At 39.5% G+C, this 21,456-nt stretch overlaps 1 protein-coding gene and 1 non-coding gene across 6 annotated transcripts in view; both read left to right on the plus strand.

Annotated features, from left to right (window-relative positions):
* Positions 1–21,456, plus strand: part of CTNNA2 (catenin alpha 2) — a 1,099,255-nt gene that overhangs the window by 362,312 nt on the left and 715,487 nt on the right. The window lies entirely within an intron of this gene.
* On the plus strand, positions 8,613–8,820 carry LOC128773595 (small nucleolar RNA U3). Its single transcript, XR_008417951.1, has one exon. It is a non-coding gene; the product is annotated as a small nucleolar RNA U3 (small nucleolar RNA).

The raw sequence follows: 21,456 nt of genomic DNA on the forward strand, positions 1-21,456 counted from the left end.
ATATTCTCTTAAAAACCTCCAGGATTAAACCCCTCAGTTGTGATGAGGAGAAGAATGGATCCATATTCCTGGAATAGAACATAGAGTCGTAAATCAGAGGGAATTTCTAATACTTGGATGATACAAAGAATCAAAGATTAGTAAAAATCTCCTTTTATTGTTGAGTTCATATAACCCAATTTGTAAAATAACCCAATTTAGGAGTGCAGAAAGTGATTTCCGAAGAACTCACTTAGTTCAAAGTGATAGAAATAATTATCCTTCTAGCCCAAGTATGGATATGTCTTTCTATTTCAGAGGTATTGGCCAAGAATGGTACACGAAGTGCTGTCCTCTCAATTTCTATTAAGTCCCTAAAAATACTCCCCCCCCCCCAATAATGGTGCAATCTAAGTATCAGAATGTGCTTGTGGGGCGCCTGGGTGGCTCAGTTGGTTGAGCGCCCGACTCAGGCTTATGATTCATGGGATTGAGCCCTGCATCAGGCTCTGTGCAGACAGCTGACAGCTTGGAGCCTGCTTTGGATTCTGTATTTGCTTTCTCCGCCCCCCACTCACACTGCTTGCTCACTCTCTCTCAAAACTAAACAAACACTAAAAAAAAAAAAAAAAAAAAAAAAAAAAAAAAAAAAAAAAGAAAGAAGAAGAATGTGCTTGCTATGCAGGTGCGGCTTCCAGACAGGTCCTGTCTTCTCCCTCTCTTACTAGTTTGCCTCTGCTACAGCTTTTCTTTGAAGAAATTCTGCAGCTGACATGCTTGTCTCCCAGGCCCATGCTTTTAGTATATTCTCTGAAAGGATGAGACACACACGTACATCTGTCTGAGGTGTCTTCCTGTCCTCTTCGTACTTCATGCTTAGCCTTCATCATACTTCTTAAGCTTATTCTGATTGCTGAGGGCCACTAAGCTGGTAATGACCATGGTGTTATTTTTTTTTTTAAGTTTATTTATCTTGAGAGAGAGTGTGAGTGGGGGAGGAGCAGAGAGGGAGAGAGAGCATCCCAAGCAGGCTCTGTACCCAGAGTGGAGCCCCACGCAGGGCTAGATCTCAAGACCACGAGATCACAACCTGAGCAGATACCAAGAATTGGAGGCTTAACTGAGCCGCCTAGGAACCTCTTCTTGGTGTTATTTTCTTTTACGTTTCCTTCTCAGTTTTTGATGTATGTTTAGAAATTTAAAAATAAGCTTTCATGATCATATATTGTATATAATGTACACAATTTTTTCTACATAAGAAAAAAGCTGTGCTCTTTCCTCCTTTCATTTTTCTTTTGTTCTAAATACATCTTACAGCTTCATTCTTCCAGGAGATGCTTATGCATATTATTTGAAAGACCAAATGAATTCCTAGTTGGGAAGTTTGAACTAATTGCAGCGACTCCCTAAGATACTTTCTAAACCTAGCAAAACTGACCAGATTTGCACATAAGTTAAGAATCTTCTTTACCTGAAAACAAGTATTACTCTGAATAATTTCCATATATTGGTTTGAATGAATGATGCGAAGATTTTTAAATCCTCCATTTGCTCAAAATAGTCTTTTTGGCATAGCATTTAAACACAGAAGCATTGGGGCGCCTGGGTGGCTCAGTCAGTTAAGCGTCCAACTTCGGCTCAGGTCATGATCTCACGGTCTGTGAGTTCGAGCCCCGCGTTGGGCTCTGTGCTGACAGCTCAGAGCCTGGAGCCCATTTCAGATTCTGTGTCTCCCTCTCTCTCTGCTCCTCCCCTGTTCATGCTCTGTCTCTCTCTGTCTCAAAAATAAATAAACATTAAAAAAAAATTTAAAATAAACACAGAAGCATCATCAACCAGAAAAGTTTTTTAAGAAATTTCTTTCTTTCATTTTTTTTAAACAAAGATCTCTGACAGATGTGAAGAAAGATATCATTTGTGGATATCTGACGTAGATCTCCTAGGGTGAAAAGGTAATGTGCTTGATCTGTTACTAGCCTCCTAAATGTGGCAGCCCTTTGGTCTGTGGATACAGGCTGGTTTTATTTTCACACTCTCTCAAGCCTCACATACCAGAATCACTTTTAAAATCTGGAGCAGCGAAATAAGCCGAAAGTGACACAAGGAAGATGCAGACTTAATACTAACATTCTAGGGGCGCCTGGGTGGCTCAGTCGGTTAAGTGTTCAACTTCAGCTCAGGTCATGACCTCACATTTTTCGAGTTTGAGTCCCACGTGGGGCCCTGTGCTGACAGCTCAGAGCCTGGAGCCTGCTTTGGGTTCTGTGTCTCCCTCTCTCTCTACCCCTCCCCTGCTCGTGCTTTGTCTCTGTCTCTCAAAGTAAATGAACGTTAAGGAAAAATTTAATACTAACACTCTAGCACCTAAGAAATCACTTCCCTGCAGTAGGTAAATTTGAAAAAAAAATTGTAGTGAAAATACCCAATAAACCTGAATGTATGTTTTATGTGAATACATATGAGTATGAATTATAACATATATAAACTCACACCAGATGTTTATGGTTTTTCTTTGGCTTGTGATGACTGTTAAGAGTTTATTCACCTATATTTCTTCCCAAACTTTGACAAGTGATTCCTTAATTAAAAAATATATTTTACTTGAAAATATTGGAAACTGTTCACAGATATACTGCAAATATAAAAATAATGAATACCTCTATGTTCTTTAAGCTTCACCTGTTGTTAGTGTTTTACCCCATTTACTGTATTGTGTGTGTGTGTTCTCTCTTTCTCCTTCAGGCACACAGACTCCTTAATTGTCAAATGGGTAAAGTCAGCTTTAATATATATGCTTACACACATAACAGACACTCTTTCCCTAATTATTTCTACTAAAAATTACAGATTTATTTATTATTGAGAGACAAAAAGACATAGAGCATGAGACACAGGGGTAGAGAGACGGGGAGACACAGAATCTGAAGCAGGCTCCAGGCTCCGAGCTGTCATCACAGAGCCCGATGAGGGGCTCAAACTCACGAACTGTGAGATCATGACCTGAGCCGAAGTCGGTTGCCTAACCGACTGAGCCACCCAGGTGCCCCCAGAATTACAGATTTTTTAAAAGGGTTGACACCAGCACACGTATTAATTTGCTAGTTTTGCCTGGTTCAAAGTGTTATTTGATGAAGGGCTGTGGGTACAACACAATCTTCCCAAATACGGTCTTTACACAGTAACATCCATAAAAAAAAAACTGTGTCGGGGTGCCTGGGTGGCTCAGTCGGTCTAAGCGTCAACTTCAGCTCAGGTCATGATCTCACAGTCCGTGGGTTCGAGCCCCACGTCAGGCTCTGTGCTGACAGCTCTGGGCCTGGAGCCTGCTTTGGATTCCGTGTCTCCATCTCTTTCTGCCCCTCCCCCGCTTGTGCTCTGTCTTCTCTCTCTGTCTCTCAAAAATAAATATTAAAAAATGTTTTTTAAAACTTGGGTCTTTGGAACTAGAAGGTTAGAGCAATCAGCTACCTAAGTTTGACTGACCTGAGTCAAGTTTGTTCCTGGTTGATCATGGTATAATATTGCATACTTGTTTTTAAGCATTTTATAAAGTTTAAGAAACATTTAAAAGGTGGGGGGAAAAGTGATGTTCAATTAGATGGTGTGAACAAAGAAAACTTAGGACATTTTCATAAGGCACTAAGTATTCTTGAGGAGTAAGAGGGAGTGAAACCTGCAGAATCTATCCATTTCTGAAGCTAATTCATCACAAAGGCTTTTTTGTTCTTGGTAGCTCCATAAAACTTCAGAGTTGGTAAAGACACTGGAGGTCATGTGGTTAACTTACCATAAGATAGAAAGTATGTACCTAACATCCCTCATAGGTGGACCTTCTGCCTTTGCAAGATATTATTGGGAGGAAATCACTGGGGGTAATTTCTTGTTGTATTTTACAGAAGCTCTAATATTTGAGAAATAAAGTTCCTTTTTACACCGAAATTTCCTAAGTAAATTTCCAAAGCACCTCATCTGTCCCCCCTTCGTTAGCCTTTATCACATTTTATGAGGGTCATAAATACAAGTCTCACTTGCAAGATAGGGCTGGGAAATCCTTGAGGAGAAAATTCTATTGCAGTCTCCTCCACCCAGTCATCTTTCACCCATGATGAGTAGTTAATAAATATTTTGGAGTACTTGATTCTGCCAGATCTTCCTGTCATACCTCGACAGTGGCCTAGCAAGTGGTTTTCTTTCCATCCTTCCAACCTTCTTCAGCCCATTTTCTCACATTGCTACTAACTTCTTTCTAAAAACCAGAAGTGTCCATGTTTCTCTTCTGCTCTGACAAGAAAATTTAAAATTCTTTCCAGTGTCCCCACACAATACGGGTAGATCAGCTGTTGTTCATGGGTCTGGAAGCAGAGGAAGCCATTAGTCTTGTGTTTCAAATGGGACTAACTTGGTTACCTCTCTGTCTTTCCTGGTGCTTGAGCAGGTCTCTAAGCCTTTGTGTCTCCATCGGTAAAATGGTTACCTAGGTTGGTTATTAGAATTAATGGCATCATCTACAAAAACATTTTGTAGACTGGTTGAGGCAAACACTAAAACATGAGTTAACCCAGGTGCTAGTGAGATACAGTTTTTATTAAATTTTTGCATTAAAAAATTTTTAACATTGAGTTCTTTTTGGAAAATGATCTACATTCAGTTCTTTGGTTAAAAGTTAGATACTGAGTTTCAAGGTTTGCTACTTGAACAAACTTTATATTATAAATTCAGTAGATATTGACAAATCTCCTGAAAGACTCTACAATATTAGATATTTATGGTCAAAGGTAAAGAACTGCATTCAAATTGCCACACACTTGAAAAAGCGAATTAAAGTTTTATTATTGGTGAAACCTATGCTAAAAAATAAGGTATAAAACTGGTGTGTACTTGTGTTAGACCCAAACACTTCAAATAGTTTCTCAAATCATGGCAAGTAACTTTGATTTACCATCTATTTCTTTTACTAATGCCAATAATGCTAATTCTGCACTTTGTTTGTTGTGGTCCTCTGAAGTCCATGGTGTTTTATTTATGATTGTGCATTTATAATTATGCAAATATGAATTGCACACAGATTAATTTTATCTGAGCAAAATTGTTATGTATGATAAAACAGTCATCCTTTAGTGACCACTCTTTATATTCCTATGTAAGGAGTAACTAACTTAAAATCAGTACCTGGAGGGTATCTGTGTGCAGGAATGGACTGGGGAAAAGTGGAGAGATCCTTTGGAATTCCTATGCAGTTTTCTATCTGTGTGCCATACTTAAGCTTTGCACAGCCTTGTAAATTACAGTAAGGAAAGGCTAATTTTCTCATCACTTAACTGCTCCAGGCTGGAGCAGAATATTCTAGCAGATAAATAGCTGTGGCAAAACCACATACATTGTTAACAGTTTAAATTCATGTAGTACAGGCCTTACACAGGTGCCATGTGCAGAACAGATAAGTGGTGGGGAGAGCTGAGCCATTAATTTTTCCATTGAGATGTTGGCAAGGGTGAGGGGTGAGAGGCTATAGGGAAAAGCAAGAGGAGTCTCAGTGGCAGAAAGAACATAGCAATATCGATAAATTGAGAGAGACTAAAAGAAGAGACCAAAAGGAACTAACAATTAGTACTACATGCTGAGGTAAACAGCCCTTATCCAGCCAACAAAGCTAACACAGCTGCCTTTCCTTAGTAGATTGCTGAAAAGTAATAAGACTTTTCCTGTCTTTCAAGCAACACCAACCCATGCCTTTCCACGTGGAGTTTTTCATGAACAGTTAAAAGAAGCAGCAGATGTCCAAGTTTTTCATGTGTTTTAATAATTCCTATCCTTTTGAATTGTGTCCCATTAAAGAAATTACTTTGTGGTAGCAGTTTCAGTTCTGGTACGTAACACTGCCTCACACTTAGTAAGCTCTCAAGAAATGTTTGTGAAATTAAGAATATGGATGAAGGAATGACAGTACCTGCTGGATAGCAGATGAGGCAAAGTGAGTCAGTCAGTTTGGCCAAAGGGTTGTAATTACTGTCAGAACTTACATTTAAGGAAGGAAAAAAGGTACTGATATAGGGAAAAGTTGTTGATAATAATTTAAAATGATACATAATAATTATAGCAATAGAATAATAGATCTTTGACCTTGCCATGTACTTTAGCAAGGTCAAAGGTTAGGTTAGAATCAATATATCTTTTATCTTGGAATCTTCGATTTTGGAGAGCTTAAAGTCATCAAGCCATCTGCCTTAGGAACCAGCCACTTGGGTAGGTTTAACTTTGGAGCTAACCCTTGTCATCCTAAAGCATCTCTTTCCACAGATGACTTTTTCCTTCAACATCCTGTTCCCTTGGACTTCCATGAATAACCTCATTTTGCTTCATTTGTTTCTTGCCTCTGACCATTATACCTCAGTATCCTTGGTTTTCTCTTCTTTCCTGCCACCTAAATAAGGCTTTTCCCTAGAGCTCTGTCCTTTGCCCCACCTGATTCCCACTAAACGGCCTCTTTTCTTGGAAAGAGAAAAGTACCTTGTACCCCACATGTGTTTCTCTAGTACCAACCTCTCCCGAGCTCCAGACCTATGTCCGGCTGCATATGTGACATGTTAATTTGGATGACTTCAAGCATCTAAAAAAGTTCTCAGACTAAGTCTAGTTGTTGTTTTTTTTTTTTTATCTCTCATCAATGCTGAATTTTCTTGTATTTTTCTTTTAGCTAAAGGTACTGTCTTTTTTTTTTAATGTGATCATTCAATCCAGAAAATTGAGAGTCTTCTCCACTCTCCTCCTCAGTTTATCTTGAAATCCTCTGATTCAGTTCCTTTTACAACTCTTGCTTTGGCCTCACACCTTCATCTTTGACCACTGGCTAGTTCAGGCCCATGTATTTTGCCTGGATCATTGTGATAATTTCCTAACTGCTTGTCCTGCCCCCACTTCCCAACTTCTTCCCTTATATTCCATTATCTCTGACAGTCTGCCTTTGCAAAAATGCAAACAGGATGCTTTGCATTATTTACCAGCAAAAATCCATCTTCAGGATAAACTTTAAAGTTCTTAGCATGGCATCAAATTATTTCAGTAGGCCCCTGACTACCTCTCTCATTTCCTATCCTACTTTTCTTTGCCTTCCATTCTATGTTCTGCTACAGTTGTTTGTTGTCAGATGTAGAGTGGCTATTTCATTTGTGTGCTGCCGCTTATGGTATTTTCTCTGTCTGAACTTCCTTCTCTTTTTAACCTAATATATTTATATTCATCCGTCTTTGAGTAGCTTAGTTTTTGAAGCTTAATTCTCTAAACAATGAAACCACTGTTACTTTGATGTTAGTATTATACTTGGTGCATATTAATATTAAATATGTTACTATGTCTCTGGTTTCATGTTTCCAAATGTGAGCATGGGGAGATTAAAAGCCAGGTCTCATTTATATTTTCATCTGCACAGTTAGCACACAGACATGACATAAATTGTTTCTTGAATGGGTACTGAAATGAATATGCTCACTGTTTTGATCTTAGTGGCTATGATTTATCCGCTTAAAATTTCTTCTTAGCTTTCTGGACTATTGCCATATGCTATATTCTCTACAATAGATGTTCCATGTCTTCACGACCATTGTTATGTTCCAAAAGAAATTCATGATCTTCTGGGTTGGGTTAACCCTTTTCAGGTATCTGTTTTCTTGTGTTATAAAAAGAATCTATGTAATTGAACTTGTTGCCAGTAGATGTACATTAAAATACAGAGTTCACAAGAGTACATGACATTCTCATTAGACACAAAGAATATTTTTTGAGCCATGCTATGGTATTTGAAAAGCAATTAACATATTGCACATTATTCCTGTGAGACACAAACTGTTTCTTTCCCATTTTAATTTGCCTGTTTAAAAAAAGACAGAAAAAGATAGATGAGTTTACACTCAAGGTGTATGCCTTTCCCTTGTGGCCAATGAGCCAATTTCCTTTTCATATTTGCAGAATATTGATACAATTATTCTTTCATCAGACATGAAATTTGAGTGTATAACCAGTTTGTGGAAATCACCTAGTAATTTATTAGGTTGATAACAGCAATTAAGTCATAATTGCTTCTGAGAAATATAAATTGACTTTCTGTTTTAAATGGATAATTTAACATTCCAAACCACAGACCTGTAGTGTAACTAATTTCTGGGATAAGAAGTTTGTTTCTCTTATTATTAAACTAAACAACAACAACAAAAAAATTCAACCTTTGATAATCCAGTAACGAATTACGCAGTTGCTGAATTCTTGGGTTCGTGTTATATCTTCATTCTTGTCCCTTGTTGCTAATTTTTTTATTTTATTTAAAAAATTTTTTTAAAATATTTATTTATTTTTGAGAGAGTGAGAGAGCGAGAGCACAAGCAGGGGAGGCACAGAGAGAGATGGAGACACAGAATCTGAAGCAGGCTCCAGGCTCTGAGTTGTCAGCACAGAGCCCGATGCGGGGCTCAAACTCACAAACTGTGAGATCACGACCTGAGCTGAAGTCGGATGTCTAACCGACTGAGCCACCCAGGCGCCCCTAATCTTTTTTATATTTAAGGACATCACAGTGGAGGGAATTTTAGATAGAACTGGGACGTGTTGGTAGGACCATGGATTTTTCAATGATTGGAAATGTGAAGACTGTACTTTCAGGGATTGTTTCTAAAGTTTGTCACTAGAGAAGTTTCTCTAAGTGTGGAGTCCCTGAAAGCATGAGGAGGAGGAATAGTGTCCCTTCCTGTGAAGCTGACTCTGGGTGTTGTTTCTACAGCTGCCCTTGTCATTGATGATTGTTCCCTCCTCCTTTGGGGGACTAAGAGGAAAGTGGCCCGTTGTCTGAGTAGTTTCTCTAAAAAAAGAATTTATTTATTTATTTATTTATTTATTTATTTATTTATTTATTTATTTATAAATGACAAGATCTAGCAGTGGCCTTGGGACACTGTTATTTTTTATTTTTATTTTTTTACCTTTATTTTTGAGACAGAGAGAGACAGAGCATGAACAGGGGAGGGTCAGAGAGAGGGAGACACAGAATCTGAAGCAGGCTCCAGGCTCTGAGCTGTCAGCACAGAGCCTGGGGTGGGGCTTGAACTCACAAACTATGAGATCATGACCTGAACTGAAGTCGGACGCTTAACCAACTGAGCCACCCAGGCGCCCCCTCTAAAAAAGAATTTAAATAAATAAATGTAAAAGACATTCTTTGCCCATAAACCATACAAAAATGCATAGCCAGGCCTAACTTGGCTCATAAGCCATTGCTAACTGACCCTGGTTTAATCAAACCTGCATGTGAGACTTTCAAGTATGTGACGTTGCTGCTCTCAGTAACACTCCCTTCTTCACATAAACCGTCTATACTTAGGTGCACACGTTGTGAATGCTTACTGGTGTAGCTTCTACCCTCTGGGAGTTCAGAAAAGCTCCTTTTTCAGATAAATCGGGATCAAAGATTTTACAGTGGCGGTTCACCAACCGGAGGATTTAGTGGCCTCAGCTAGTCTGCCTCACACTGACCACAGAAGTGACATTTGTCATCACAAGAGGTGATGTACCCCATGTCGGTAATTCTGAATCTCAAGCTCACTGAGCCACGTCAAATATCAGGGTAGACCAATAGGTGCTTCGCTGACTGAAGGGCCACCCACCTGGATTCATCTGCAAATACTAGGTTCACTATAGTGCCATGTAATGCTCCAGAGGCCTTTTGATAAAAGTAGGAAAAATGACATTTTTGTTTATGAACCCTAAATCATCTGTTAATGGGGATGGAGTGAGGCAGTCAGGGACTTCTGTGGCTGGATCCAGTGGTTTACGAGGGGAGTCCTGGGGGATGAAGTTTGAGAAGCAGGGACTGGTGTCAAATTGTTGAGAATCTTGAGGGCTGGGGTGGGGGGACCTTGAACATGAAGTAATCGTTGTGAGCTTGAATTTCTTTTGGCTATACTTGCTGAAAATGACATCCTGATTGGAGGAAAATTGTAACACATGGCTTAGTTATATAGGGGATTTTGACATATTTTCAAAGGAGATGATGGAAATAGAGAACCACCAGATGAGATTATAGCATCTTAAATTGTCAGATGGTTGGTGATTAGGTAGTTGGGGAGGCATTGACGATTTGGGGCCATTGGGGTAATATGATTCAACAGAATTTTGAGAGTGGTTTGTTGGGGGAAAAAGAGTTGCACAAGAAAAGAGACGATTGTGGAGTCTTGATGGTGGAATCAATGGGAGGTGATAGTGGTCTGAATAGGGAATGGAGAACATAATGACAATGGAAATATGCACTATTACATTAAGAAAGCTATTTCAAATGGCCTAATCGCTAATATTTATTAATTCTATGTATCCTATACTCTTCGAGCTTTTTACATAAATTATTAGCAATCCTACAGTCTAGATACTGATACTGCTGCTAGTTCTATTTTTCAAATGAAGAAACCCTCATCATTTAAGCAGCCTGCTCAGCTAGAAGTTACAGCTAGCAGGAGTTGCGGTCAGGATTTGAATCCCCACCGTCTAACTCTGTACTGTTTAACCCCTGGCCTTAGATTCTCCTGATGCTTGATGTTTCAACAAAAGTCCCCGAGAGGATGTGGCTCCAAGTACAGGGGCTTTGGAGGCAGAGACTAGAGGTTTTCACTGTGTGGTCTTCAAGTCACTTACCCTGTTTGAGATGCCTTGCCTTTATTTTTGTAAAGTGAGATTTCCTCACTGATTCTGGTTTCTCGTTAGTGCACCAGGAGACTAGAGCAAGATTATGGGTTTCTGTTTGCCTCCTGATTCTGCTTTTCTTCCATAGAAATGAGGACATTAGGCTTTGGAGGGTGAGGAATTTGTTCTTAAACATGTTATGCTTGAGGTGATGGACGTCCTGAAGGCGATGTTCAGTGTGCAGCCAGCTGTAGGTATAAATAAGGGTCTGGGCCTCAAAGGGTCAGAACTGCACGTGGAACTTAAGTTCTCATTCACAAGCAGGTGGCGGCTAAGGCATGGAAAGCATTGAGCTCTCTAAGAAAGAGGTGTTGAGAGAACTTCTGAGGACAAGGAGCAGGACCTTGCAATATACCAGCTACTGGGGTAGAGTGAGGAAGAAGAAATGAGGAAGAAACAAGAGGAGGAGCCCTGAGAGGGGTATAAGGAGAACCACAGTAAAGCAGAGCTTGTTGAGCATAGGCGAGTCAACTTGAGGAGTGGATGGCAAATTGTGGTAAGTCCCACATGCAGGGCAGAAAGGATGAGAGCTGAATTAAAAAGATGGTTGGGGCACCTGGGTGGCTCAGTCAGTCACCCTGCTCTTGATTTTGGCTCAGGTTGTGATCTCACAGTTTCTGGTATAGAGCCCCACATTGCCCAGTCTCTTAACTGGCATCACGGAGACTGCTTGGGATTCTCTCTCTCCTCTTTCAAAATAAATAAATAACCTTAAAACAAAAAAAGTTGACAATGTAGAGAGTTGAAGGAGAGAAAAGAGACTGTGACTGTATTTTCAGCAAGAGGGTAAAGTAAGTTTTCTTTTTTTTGCTCTCTAAATATTTGATTCAATTAAATGCATTTTGGACACTGGCTTTCCTGTCAGTCCATAAGGTAAAACTAAGGATGATTACCTTTGCCCTGCTTTACTGTGGTTAGTTGTCAACCACTGTTCTTGTCAGAACTTGAAACTATGGTCATGAAATGCCCACAGCAACTCAGCAACATTCACAGGTGGAATTAGGGAAAATGCAGCCAGCTTCCACTGGCCTACAACGTCAGGTAGGGACATCCCATAACTGGACTTTCACTCATTGTTTTTTGTGCATTAACTTTAGTAAATAACTCTGTCTTCCTAAATAATCAGTTTCTACTCTCAAATGAAATTCCTGTGCGCTTAGATTTCTCTTAAAAAAAAACATTAAATATCTAAGAATAAAACGTGCTGTATAATTATCAAGTCATTATCATTGTCATTTATTGCCGATTAAACTGAGCTGTTTAATTGCAAATAATATCTTAAGTAGATAAATGGAATAATTAGTTTATTTTTAAGTATATGCCTGAGAAGAAAGAGAGGAAATCGATAAGGTACTGTGCAATTTTAAAATTAAGTCAAATCTAAAACGGAGATTAGAGGTTTTTTGTTTGTTTGTTTTTGTAGCTTAATAAAACATAGATAATTAAAACTCAAAGTCCTTAATGTTTTCCATTCCAAATGTTACCTCAATTAGGCCAAGAGAAACTTTTCATGTAAAGATATAAAGATTCTCATCAGGAGAACTTGGCACAGAATGAAAAGATGAAAATGTTTCTGTGTTAATTATTGATACACTATAGGGAGAATGAGTGTTCAACACTGAACGAATAACATGCTTTTGATTTAGAAACCCCAGTTAATTTATTAAAGTGGTCTTGATTTATGCTTTTATCTTAGACTTCAGTCTTTAAAAGAAGTATTTAAGGCACTTGGAGTCAGAATTATGATCATGCTTCATTGTCCATAGCTGGCTTTCATCCTCCATTGTCAGTGCTATGAAATTCCATTATTTTCCCTTTGTCAGTAGACATTTTAATGGGCAACTCAGAGACTGCCTTGGGGGTTACTAGTCAGATATTGTTAAGGGGATAACAGACCTCGTTTAGATAACACTGTAGTAAATAGTTAATAGGTATTGCCAGGATTTGCTCACTTGTTTTGTTTCTGATTGGATCAGTATTTCACAATAATTAATACAGCAATAACATTACATGTGTTAACACACCTTAATCCCACTAGGGCTCTCTGAGACCTTCTGTGATCTAGACCATTTCTAAGAGGCATGAAGCTGTAAACTAACCCAAAACTTGGGTTTCCCTAGGCACACTCAGTCTCTTCAAATTTCACCGAGGCTAAGGCCCTGTGGCCGCCAGACAAAACGGCCTTGTACTCTTTCAAAACAGAGGGAGTGTCGAATTTTAAACTAGGGAGACAGGGAGGGAGGAAGGAAGGAAGGAAGGAAGGGCTGTGGTAGAAGTGAAACAGGACCTGCCCAGTGATCCCGGAGACCAGGTGAACGACTTAAATCTGCAGAGGCAAATAGGAGAGTGAACGGAAGAAGGTACAGGGGAAAGGAAGTGAAGACAGGTACACATTGTTCTCTTTTCCTGGGAAAAGCTCAGAATAATTAAAGGAGACATAGTGCCTCACTTAACCATGCCTTGTTCTTGAGATTTCCTGATTAACTGCTTTAATTACTTCATATCAGAATGACTTCCTTCTTTAGAAGAATGAGTCTGACTGATGTTATCTTCCTTCAGATTTTTTTTTAAGATCTTCAGAAAAGGAAAATGAATAACTGCACAAAGGCCTGTTGACTTTGTTTCCTACTTGTTTGATTCAGAATAGTTACGTTGTACAGCAGCTGGTGAGGGTCTGGTGTATATGAGGTAGAACAGCACAAGTTGTTATTTTTTTTTTTGGTTGCTACCTTGAACTACGAAGGTAGTAAAAATCCCAGGACACATTTATCTTCCCGGGTTGTCACAGACAACTAAGAAAGCCACAGGATTTTCTCATACCACTAGCATTTGCTTTTTGCCTTTTCCATGTTTATAAGATTAGACTTGGGGCAATGAATCATTAAATCAGTACATAATTTATTTCATAAAATTGTTTTCTTTTTTGGAATTTTGAAAATTATGTATTTGAGATGACTAAGTTATTATCTAAAGGGTTTAACTGACATTGAGAGCCAGAAAATATGAAGAGCATAAGTAAAATTTTGTCCCACTTTTCAACAAGCAGTTTCTTGGTTCCTAAAGAAAAAAAAAAGTTTGACCTTTCTCATCTGGGCATTAAGAATCTTGGGAACTTAATATGTGGGTATAAAACCACTCCATTGGAGTTAGGTATATGCTAGAGCCTTTCTTTTTCTTCCTTTTTTAATGTTTATTTTTAAGAGAGAGAGACACAGAGGACAAGCAGGGGAGGGGCAGACAGGGGAGGACACAAAATCTGAAGCAGGCTCTAGGCTGACAGCAGCAAGCCCCATGCAGAGCTGAAACCATGAGGTCATGACCTGAGCCGAAGTCAGACACTTAACCCACTGAGCCACCCAGGTGCCCCTATGCTAGAGTCTTTCTTCTGGTGTAACTGTAGCTAAACACTTTACTGTTATGCTCCAGATTTTACTTGGTATGTCATGCTTGCTCAGTTATGGCTTTGAGTGCAATTAGATACACATTCAGCTTAAAGATAGTTAATTCCTGGCCAAAGAAAGACTAAGATATATTTGTGTTTCACCTCTTGGTAGGACAAACATAATACATGCAGACTACTTTGAAACAGATGAGTAATTACGAATAGGATGAACTAGCATTTGAGAGCTTTTATCCCTGGTAATCGTTGACTGTTTGCATACCTTCTTAAAGTGTATAAAACAACCATGTGCTACCCCCATTGAGTATCTGAGATGGAGAAGTGGTTATTTCATTAATTTCCTCATGGTGATTGGCATCATGCATGCCAAAGGATACATGAAAGAAACAATGTAATGCAGTGGCTAGATCATAGACTCTGGAGCTGTAGGGAATGTGTTGCAATTTCAGCTCTGCATTTTGCTCTGAGGCTGGACAATTACTTCTCTCCTTAAGCACATTACTTGCTTCCTCTAATGGACATCTAAGTGCATTTTTTCCCTTGTGTTTTGTTTTGCAATTCTTGTTATTGTAAATTGGGTCTTACCATCGGATATTCCTTGTATATATGAAGGCAGTTAATTTTGCATATTTATACAAGTGGCTTTATGAAAAAATTAATTTGTAGTGAGTTTTTGGTTGATTCTTATTTTTTTTCCAAGTTAATAGGTATAACATCTCCAAAAATTATTTTATCTTCTTCTTTCAACTTTAAAAAAAATTTTTTTAACGTTTATTCATTTTTTGATAGAGACAGAGCATGAGTGGGGGAGGGGCAGAGAGAGAGGGAGACACAGAATCCCAAGCAGGCTCCAGGCTCCAAACTGACAGCACAGAGCCTGATGTGGGGCCCAAATGCACGGACCGTGAGATCATGACCTGAGCCGGATTGGATGCCCAACTGACTGAGCCACCCAGGCACCCCTTCTTTCAACTTTTAATGCCCTTCTTTACCTTTCCTAATTGTGTTTTCTAGAACCTTCAGAAAGATATTAAATAATTTTTATAAATTTGCAATTTTTTTTGTTTTGTTTCAACATTAGTCAGATTGCTTCTATTATTTTACATTGAGTCTGTGGCTTTTGGATTAATGTATTTGTAAATATGTACAGCCCACAGATATGAACACCTAAACGCCTGGTTTATCACCAGTAACTTCTTAGCTTTCAAACTCAATGGGTATTTTCAGTCTTGATCTTACTTGCTCTCTTTGTAGACTTCCCTACTGTTTTCCCTTGTCAACTGTGCTCATGAAATCTCTGGGATCTAGTCAGAACTCTCTGGCCACTCTTAGTATCATTTGTGAGCTCCTTTTGTCTACTATACATTGAGGGCTTCCTGATGTTGTGTCTTGGACTCACTATTCATGCTGTTATTTTCCCTGGGGATATCGTATCCATTTTCATGGCTTCTGCTCCCGCCTTTGTTCTGATGGTCCTGCATCTCTATAGATGGCCCTTTTTCATACCCTTACAGCCAACTTTCCACCAGACTTTTCCACGTAAATGAAATACAGGCATGTTAAACCTACTCTTCTTCACCTGCTATATTTTATGATTGTCAAGGTCAGCAAATGTTTTCTTAAAGGATCAGTCGTAAATATTCCAAGCTTTGTGGGCCACACAGTCTCTGTCCAAACGTTTCAGTTCTGCCATTGTAGTGTGAAAATGGCCAGTATGTAAACGAACAGGCCTGGTTGTGTTCTAATAAAACTTTATTTACAAAATAGGAAGCTGACATCCAGGATATAGCTTGCTGGCTCCTGCCCTGTGCATGTTGCCATGCTATAAATTTAGGTTTTATCTTTGACAGTTTCTTCTTTATTCTCATAGGATGTATATCTTCAAATTTTGCAGGTTGAATTGTGTCCTGCAATATGTACTCTTCATCTGCATAAATACGATCTTGTACTCTCCCCATTTTTTGGGGGGGGTTCTAAAGGCTTGGAAATTGCTCTGAAGAATTCTACTTTTAGTCCTGCCAAAGCTAATTCCCTAACTGCCAGAGGAAGCTTTCTAAAACCAACCAGGATTATATGACTCTCATGTTTCAAACTCTTGATGACTCTTCATTGTCTCAAGTAGGGTTGACAAAGTGAAAGCTTACTAACATGGCATAGAAGTCTCTCAGAATATGGCTGGGCTCTTTTCACAAACTCTGTCCCCTATTCCTATTTTGATCCATTCACATCTTTGGAGAAGCAAATGCCAAGGTAAGTGGGATCAGATACATAAGATTTTCCTGTGAAGGGTAAAGTGGGAGAGGACCAGCAGAATCAGCTGAGAGAGATTTTTGACTGCAGTGCAGGTCGAACACTTGTGCAAGGAGAGCAAGAAGAAACGGGTTTTGTAGGAAGAGCCTCAACACAGTTGTGACAATGTCTCAGGCCAGAGGAAAATCCAGAGCAGGAGCAGAGGTTGCCTGTTGGGCAAGTCCCCATCATGCAAAAGCGGCCTGATTGGGCTTGGCAATTGACAAAGGCTACCTGGGGTCAAGTGTGGCTTCTTATGAAATGGTGATGGATCTATAGGTCCACAGATGGAAGCAGTCCATTAACTGTGCTCACGTGGAAGTTTCTCTTAAAGGAGAACTGATTGGGGCACCTCCATGGCACCAAACCTGTGACTTCACACTTGACACTTCAGCTTCAATAAACCTCTTGTGATATTCTTCATATGCCATGATATCCTTCATCTCCATGCATTTGTTCCCAATTCCTGCCCCTGACTTTGCTTGGTCAAGTACTTTTCCTGCTTCAGGCCTCAGCTAAGGGATAATCTCCGGAAACACGTCTTTACCTCCCACCTCCCAAATTGCCATTACTCAGTGATCCCTCAGCATCATTGGTATGTTTTCCAAATTAGGATTGGTTGTGCATGCTTTTGGTTTTATTTTTGAGTGGACAGTAAACCTCTTGAAATAAAGAATTATTTAGTCTCTGTCTTCAGATATCCATACCAACTGATGCCAATTTTGGAATGAATGGTTGTACTCTCAGTTAGTTATTGGAGAAGGTGACCCACACGACACAAAAGAAAACAGTATGACAGATGATACTCATGCCATTATATTTGGTTTAGGAGAGTTGCATAGCTGACGTATGAAATATTTTTTTTTTTTATGATTGTGATTAATTAGAATCATTTCAGCCAATTGTGGGCAATCTGATATAGCAATGCTGGGCTTAAAGTCAAAAGACTTGTGTTCAAATCCTGAGGTCAAATCCTGAATGACCATGGCACAACATCCCTGGTGTCATTTTTTTCTCTTCCATTAGATAGAGATAGTAATATCAAGAGCACAGAATTGTAGACCTCTCAAACCATTTGTAATGTATACAGCCTCTTGCTTTACAAAGGTCTCTTGGCTGCCTCCTGTACCAGCCTGCATCAGGCATGACTCATTATCCCATGATTGTACTGAAACTGAGATCACATAACTCCCTGTAGAGAGAATGGACGATAGCTGTGATTCAAAAGCAGGTGTCTTCTAATAACGGTATGTGAAGTAAAGAAGGTATATGTATTATTCTGGGTACTGGTCTTAAACTGTATGGACTCCTAAATTATTTCAGGTTAAATTTTTTATAGAATTCAACAGTGGAAATAATGGGAGATCAATTATGTAATAGACCATTACTGCACTGACTTACTTGATGGAAGAATAGAATCCTAGCCTTCTTTGCTTGGGGATGAATTGTTGTGGCTGTTGTCTTTAAGCCTCTTCTTTCCAATTGCCACTCCTTAAACTGTAAGAATGAAACGATCATTTTCTAAAAGTAAAGATGTTAATAAAGAACACGATAAGTAAAACTCACAAAACACAAAATATTATGCAAGTCAAAAAAGCAGAATAAAAATAGAGGACATAGAAAGAAATTAAAGTCTCATTTTTAAAAAGAAAAAGATTAAGAAATGTAGGCCTGCCATTTTAAAATGAGCTAAAATGACAATATAAGATGGAACTAAGAGATCAAAAGGATAAAAAGATTGAATGAGCTTAAAGAATGCAAACAAAAGACTTAGACATTTAAAATGTAAAATCTCAGTGGATTAAAATAAGTCAGAATAGTAGGAAACAGTATAAAATTCTATCACAGGGGCGCACCTTTGTTTAAAGGCAGAGAGAAAGCCTTGGCCTTGCCCTTCTCTGGTGTTAGCATGTTACCAACTTAAAATACTCCGTGACCAGGAGAGTTTTGATCCAGAACGCTGCTATGCCCCTTCCCGCCAGAAGAGGGCAGCCGCACAGAGAGTCGAAGACAGGCTGTACTGATGCAGGAAAGAGGCTTTTTACATGTCTGAAATGACCCTGAAGTGTGCTAGCAGAGACACCTGCTAGGTGTTTAAGTCATTCCCAAACACTGCAGAAGCAAATATTTCTCCCTCTCTCAGCTTTGACATTCATTCTTTCTATTTCTTGATCAGGATTCAGTTCGAGGAGTTTGTTTTTTTTTTTCCTATTGCTTTAGCAACTATAAATAGAGTCTTTTCTTCTAGTCCTTAAGCCTCTGGATTCATTTGGCTGTGTGTGTGTGTGCGCGTGCGTGTTTTATTTTTTAAAGCCTGTTTGAGATCTGGCCAGTTTTCTGAACACATACCCATCATCCACACAACCAACCCATGCGCCCTCCCTTACACCACACATCATCCCCCTCCGCCCATTACATACAGCATAAAGCCACCCACTCAGAAACACACATAGGCAATGCACACACACCCATGCACACTTCCCTTTACCTTTATGCCTGTTCTCTCCTGAGTGGCTTCTCCCTGGCAGCCCTTCCTGTCTATCGTTGCAGTGCTTCCTATCTCCACCCCAGATACAGAAGAGAATATTGTACATTTACTGTTTCTTTTCCGGGGAGATTGTTTGAAACATTTTTCCCCTGTAATCTATAAATAATGAATAATTCCATTAGAAATGTGATGAACAGTGTAATTTTTATGCGGCGTTTTTCAAGCTCACTGCCTTGGTGCATTTACTCTCATGACAGCCTTGGGTCGTGGCAAGTGGGAAGATCATTCCGCTGACGTTTCCATGTTTGCTAAAGTGTGTTCCTGGGTTGTCCTAGGTAATGCATACATTGTAAACGGAACCCTCTCTTTGCTCAAACAGGTCTGAGGAATGCTGCTGTAAACTGACTCCTTTAATGCATAACTCCCCTAAAGCATGTCATGTGATAATTTCCTCTGAGCCTTGCAGTATTTTCAAAACATATTGGCCAGGGAAACCTTATTTTTTCATCAAAACATTACATCTCTAAGCTCAGTGTTCCATGGAAAATAATTTAGGAAGTAATGTTCTAATGACAGCAGTACATTTTCCTCTGTTCTGCACAGAAACTGTTTCACAGTTGCTCTTACTGAAGAGTTCAAATTTACCTCTGTATATTTCCATCAAATTGGCACTTCTTTATATTTTTAGTACAACATATAATAAAAAATCTGTGATAGAACTGGTATATGATGCTGAAGAGTCTCCTGAAACCTCTAAGCAGAACGAATGATTTTCATTATGTTTTATGTGAATAGGAGTTTCTGCAAAAGAGTTCTTAGAGGGGCACTTGGCTGACTCAGTCGGTTGAGCATCTGACTCTTGATTTCGGCTCAGGTCATGATCCCACGGTCGTTGGATGGAGCCTCACATCAGGCCCTACCCTGAGCCTGGAGCCTGCTTGGGATGTTCCTTGTGTCTCTCTGTCTCTCCTTCTCTCCCTTCTCTCTCTCCCTCTGCCCCTCTTCTCTGCTCATGCACATGTGCTATCTCTCTAAAAGAAAAAAAATTCTTTGAAGATCAATAATCTCTATAAAAGAAAATAGTCTGATTATATCTTCATCAGGTGTTTAGTTAGATTATCAGTACTTAATGCATGTTACATGATAAAATTATCATAAATGCATTAATCAAAAGCAGTAGAAAGAGGGAGTGAAAAAGAGAATTAAAAGGGATGCCCTTGGGAAGAGTCACTGCGGATACAGCTCTGGTAGAGATAACCAGGGTGGCAGGAACACCAATGTTCTCCTTTCAGCCTTCCTTTGGGAATCTCCCATCATGATATACCCTGCAAAGTCATCCACTATACTGAGGCCTCTTAGTGATTTTTTGACACTGCTGGGAGGGTTACTAGTGTACAAGATACAGGGTCTGAGTAGCACTATTCTGAGTTAAGTAAGAAGCATCTTCTTTCTAAGATCTAAGCACAAATGTGAAGCTGGTCTTTAAGCCAAAATCCACTACAGGATAGCTTATCTTCTGTTTGCACAAGCTCGTGCATTTGCCTTCTACACTGAAGAGAGAGCTTTGATCAATGAGTAATTACCTAGGAAATCCAAGATGCCAGGGGACCTCAGACCTTGTCTCTGTCTAGTGGATGCTTCTTTCTTCCAAGTCACCACCTGCTTGCACTCATTCCTCAGGACCTCCTAGCCTTTGTGCTGACAGCATCCTGCTTTATAACAGGAATCAGAGAGTCAGAGCCACTGATGTGTTGAGCACAAATTTCAGCAACTACCTTAGGATACTTTGGAGGGTCAGGGCACACTTTACCAGAGCACATAGTCAAACTTATTTAGTAAAAACTAAGCAATTATTTTATATTTCTTTAGAAGAAAATCACACAAGTGTCTTTCATAGTCTCCACTCTCTTTTTAGCACTAAGCACTCTAGTAGGCAATATGAGTTTTTAAAATTTGACGAACATTTAAGGAATTATGTGATCAAAGGACATAGCAATGAAATGGCAGTCCTGCCATAGGATCCTAGGGTCGTTAGACCATTGACTGCATTACCACCACTCCGGTCCTTGGACCTCTGAGTGTGCATCTCCAGTGAACGTGAGCATACCATTTGCTACAGCAGGTCTTTGCACTCTACTTAATGTTGTTAGAATGATCTTCCTTGTTCTGAGCAGAAAAGGGGTCCCCAGTGGAAACCAACCATTGGGAAAAGTCCGCTTTGCCTCTATTTCATGTTGTTATCACACACTTCATGTCTCTCCACTCCTTTGACTTGCTGAGAATAATATTCTCCAGGTTCTGCTATTTCTCTCTCTTTGATCTCCTTTTTTTAAAAGTCTTTTTTAACGTTTTTATTTATATTTTGAGACCGTGTGAGCAGGGGAGGGGCAGAGAGAGAGGGAGACACAGAATCCAAAGCAAGCTCCAGGCTCTGAGTTGTCAGCACAGAGCCCGATGCGGGGATCGAACCCATGAACTGTTAGATCATGACCTGAGCCGAAGTCAGACACTCAACCGACTGAGCCACCCAGGGGCCTCTATGATCTCCTTTATTGACTCCCATCCTTCTGCACCCCCCAGGAAT

The sequence above is a fragment of the Panthera pardus genome, unplaced genomic scaffold (genome assembly GCF_024362965.1).
Source record: "Panthera pardus isolate Hobbes unplaced genomic scaffold, ASM2436296v1 HiC_scaffold_25, whole genome shotgun sequence".
NCBI classification, from domain to species: Eukaryota; Metazoa; Chordata; class Mammalia; order Carnivora; family Felidae; genus Panthera; species Panthera pardus.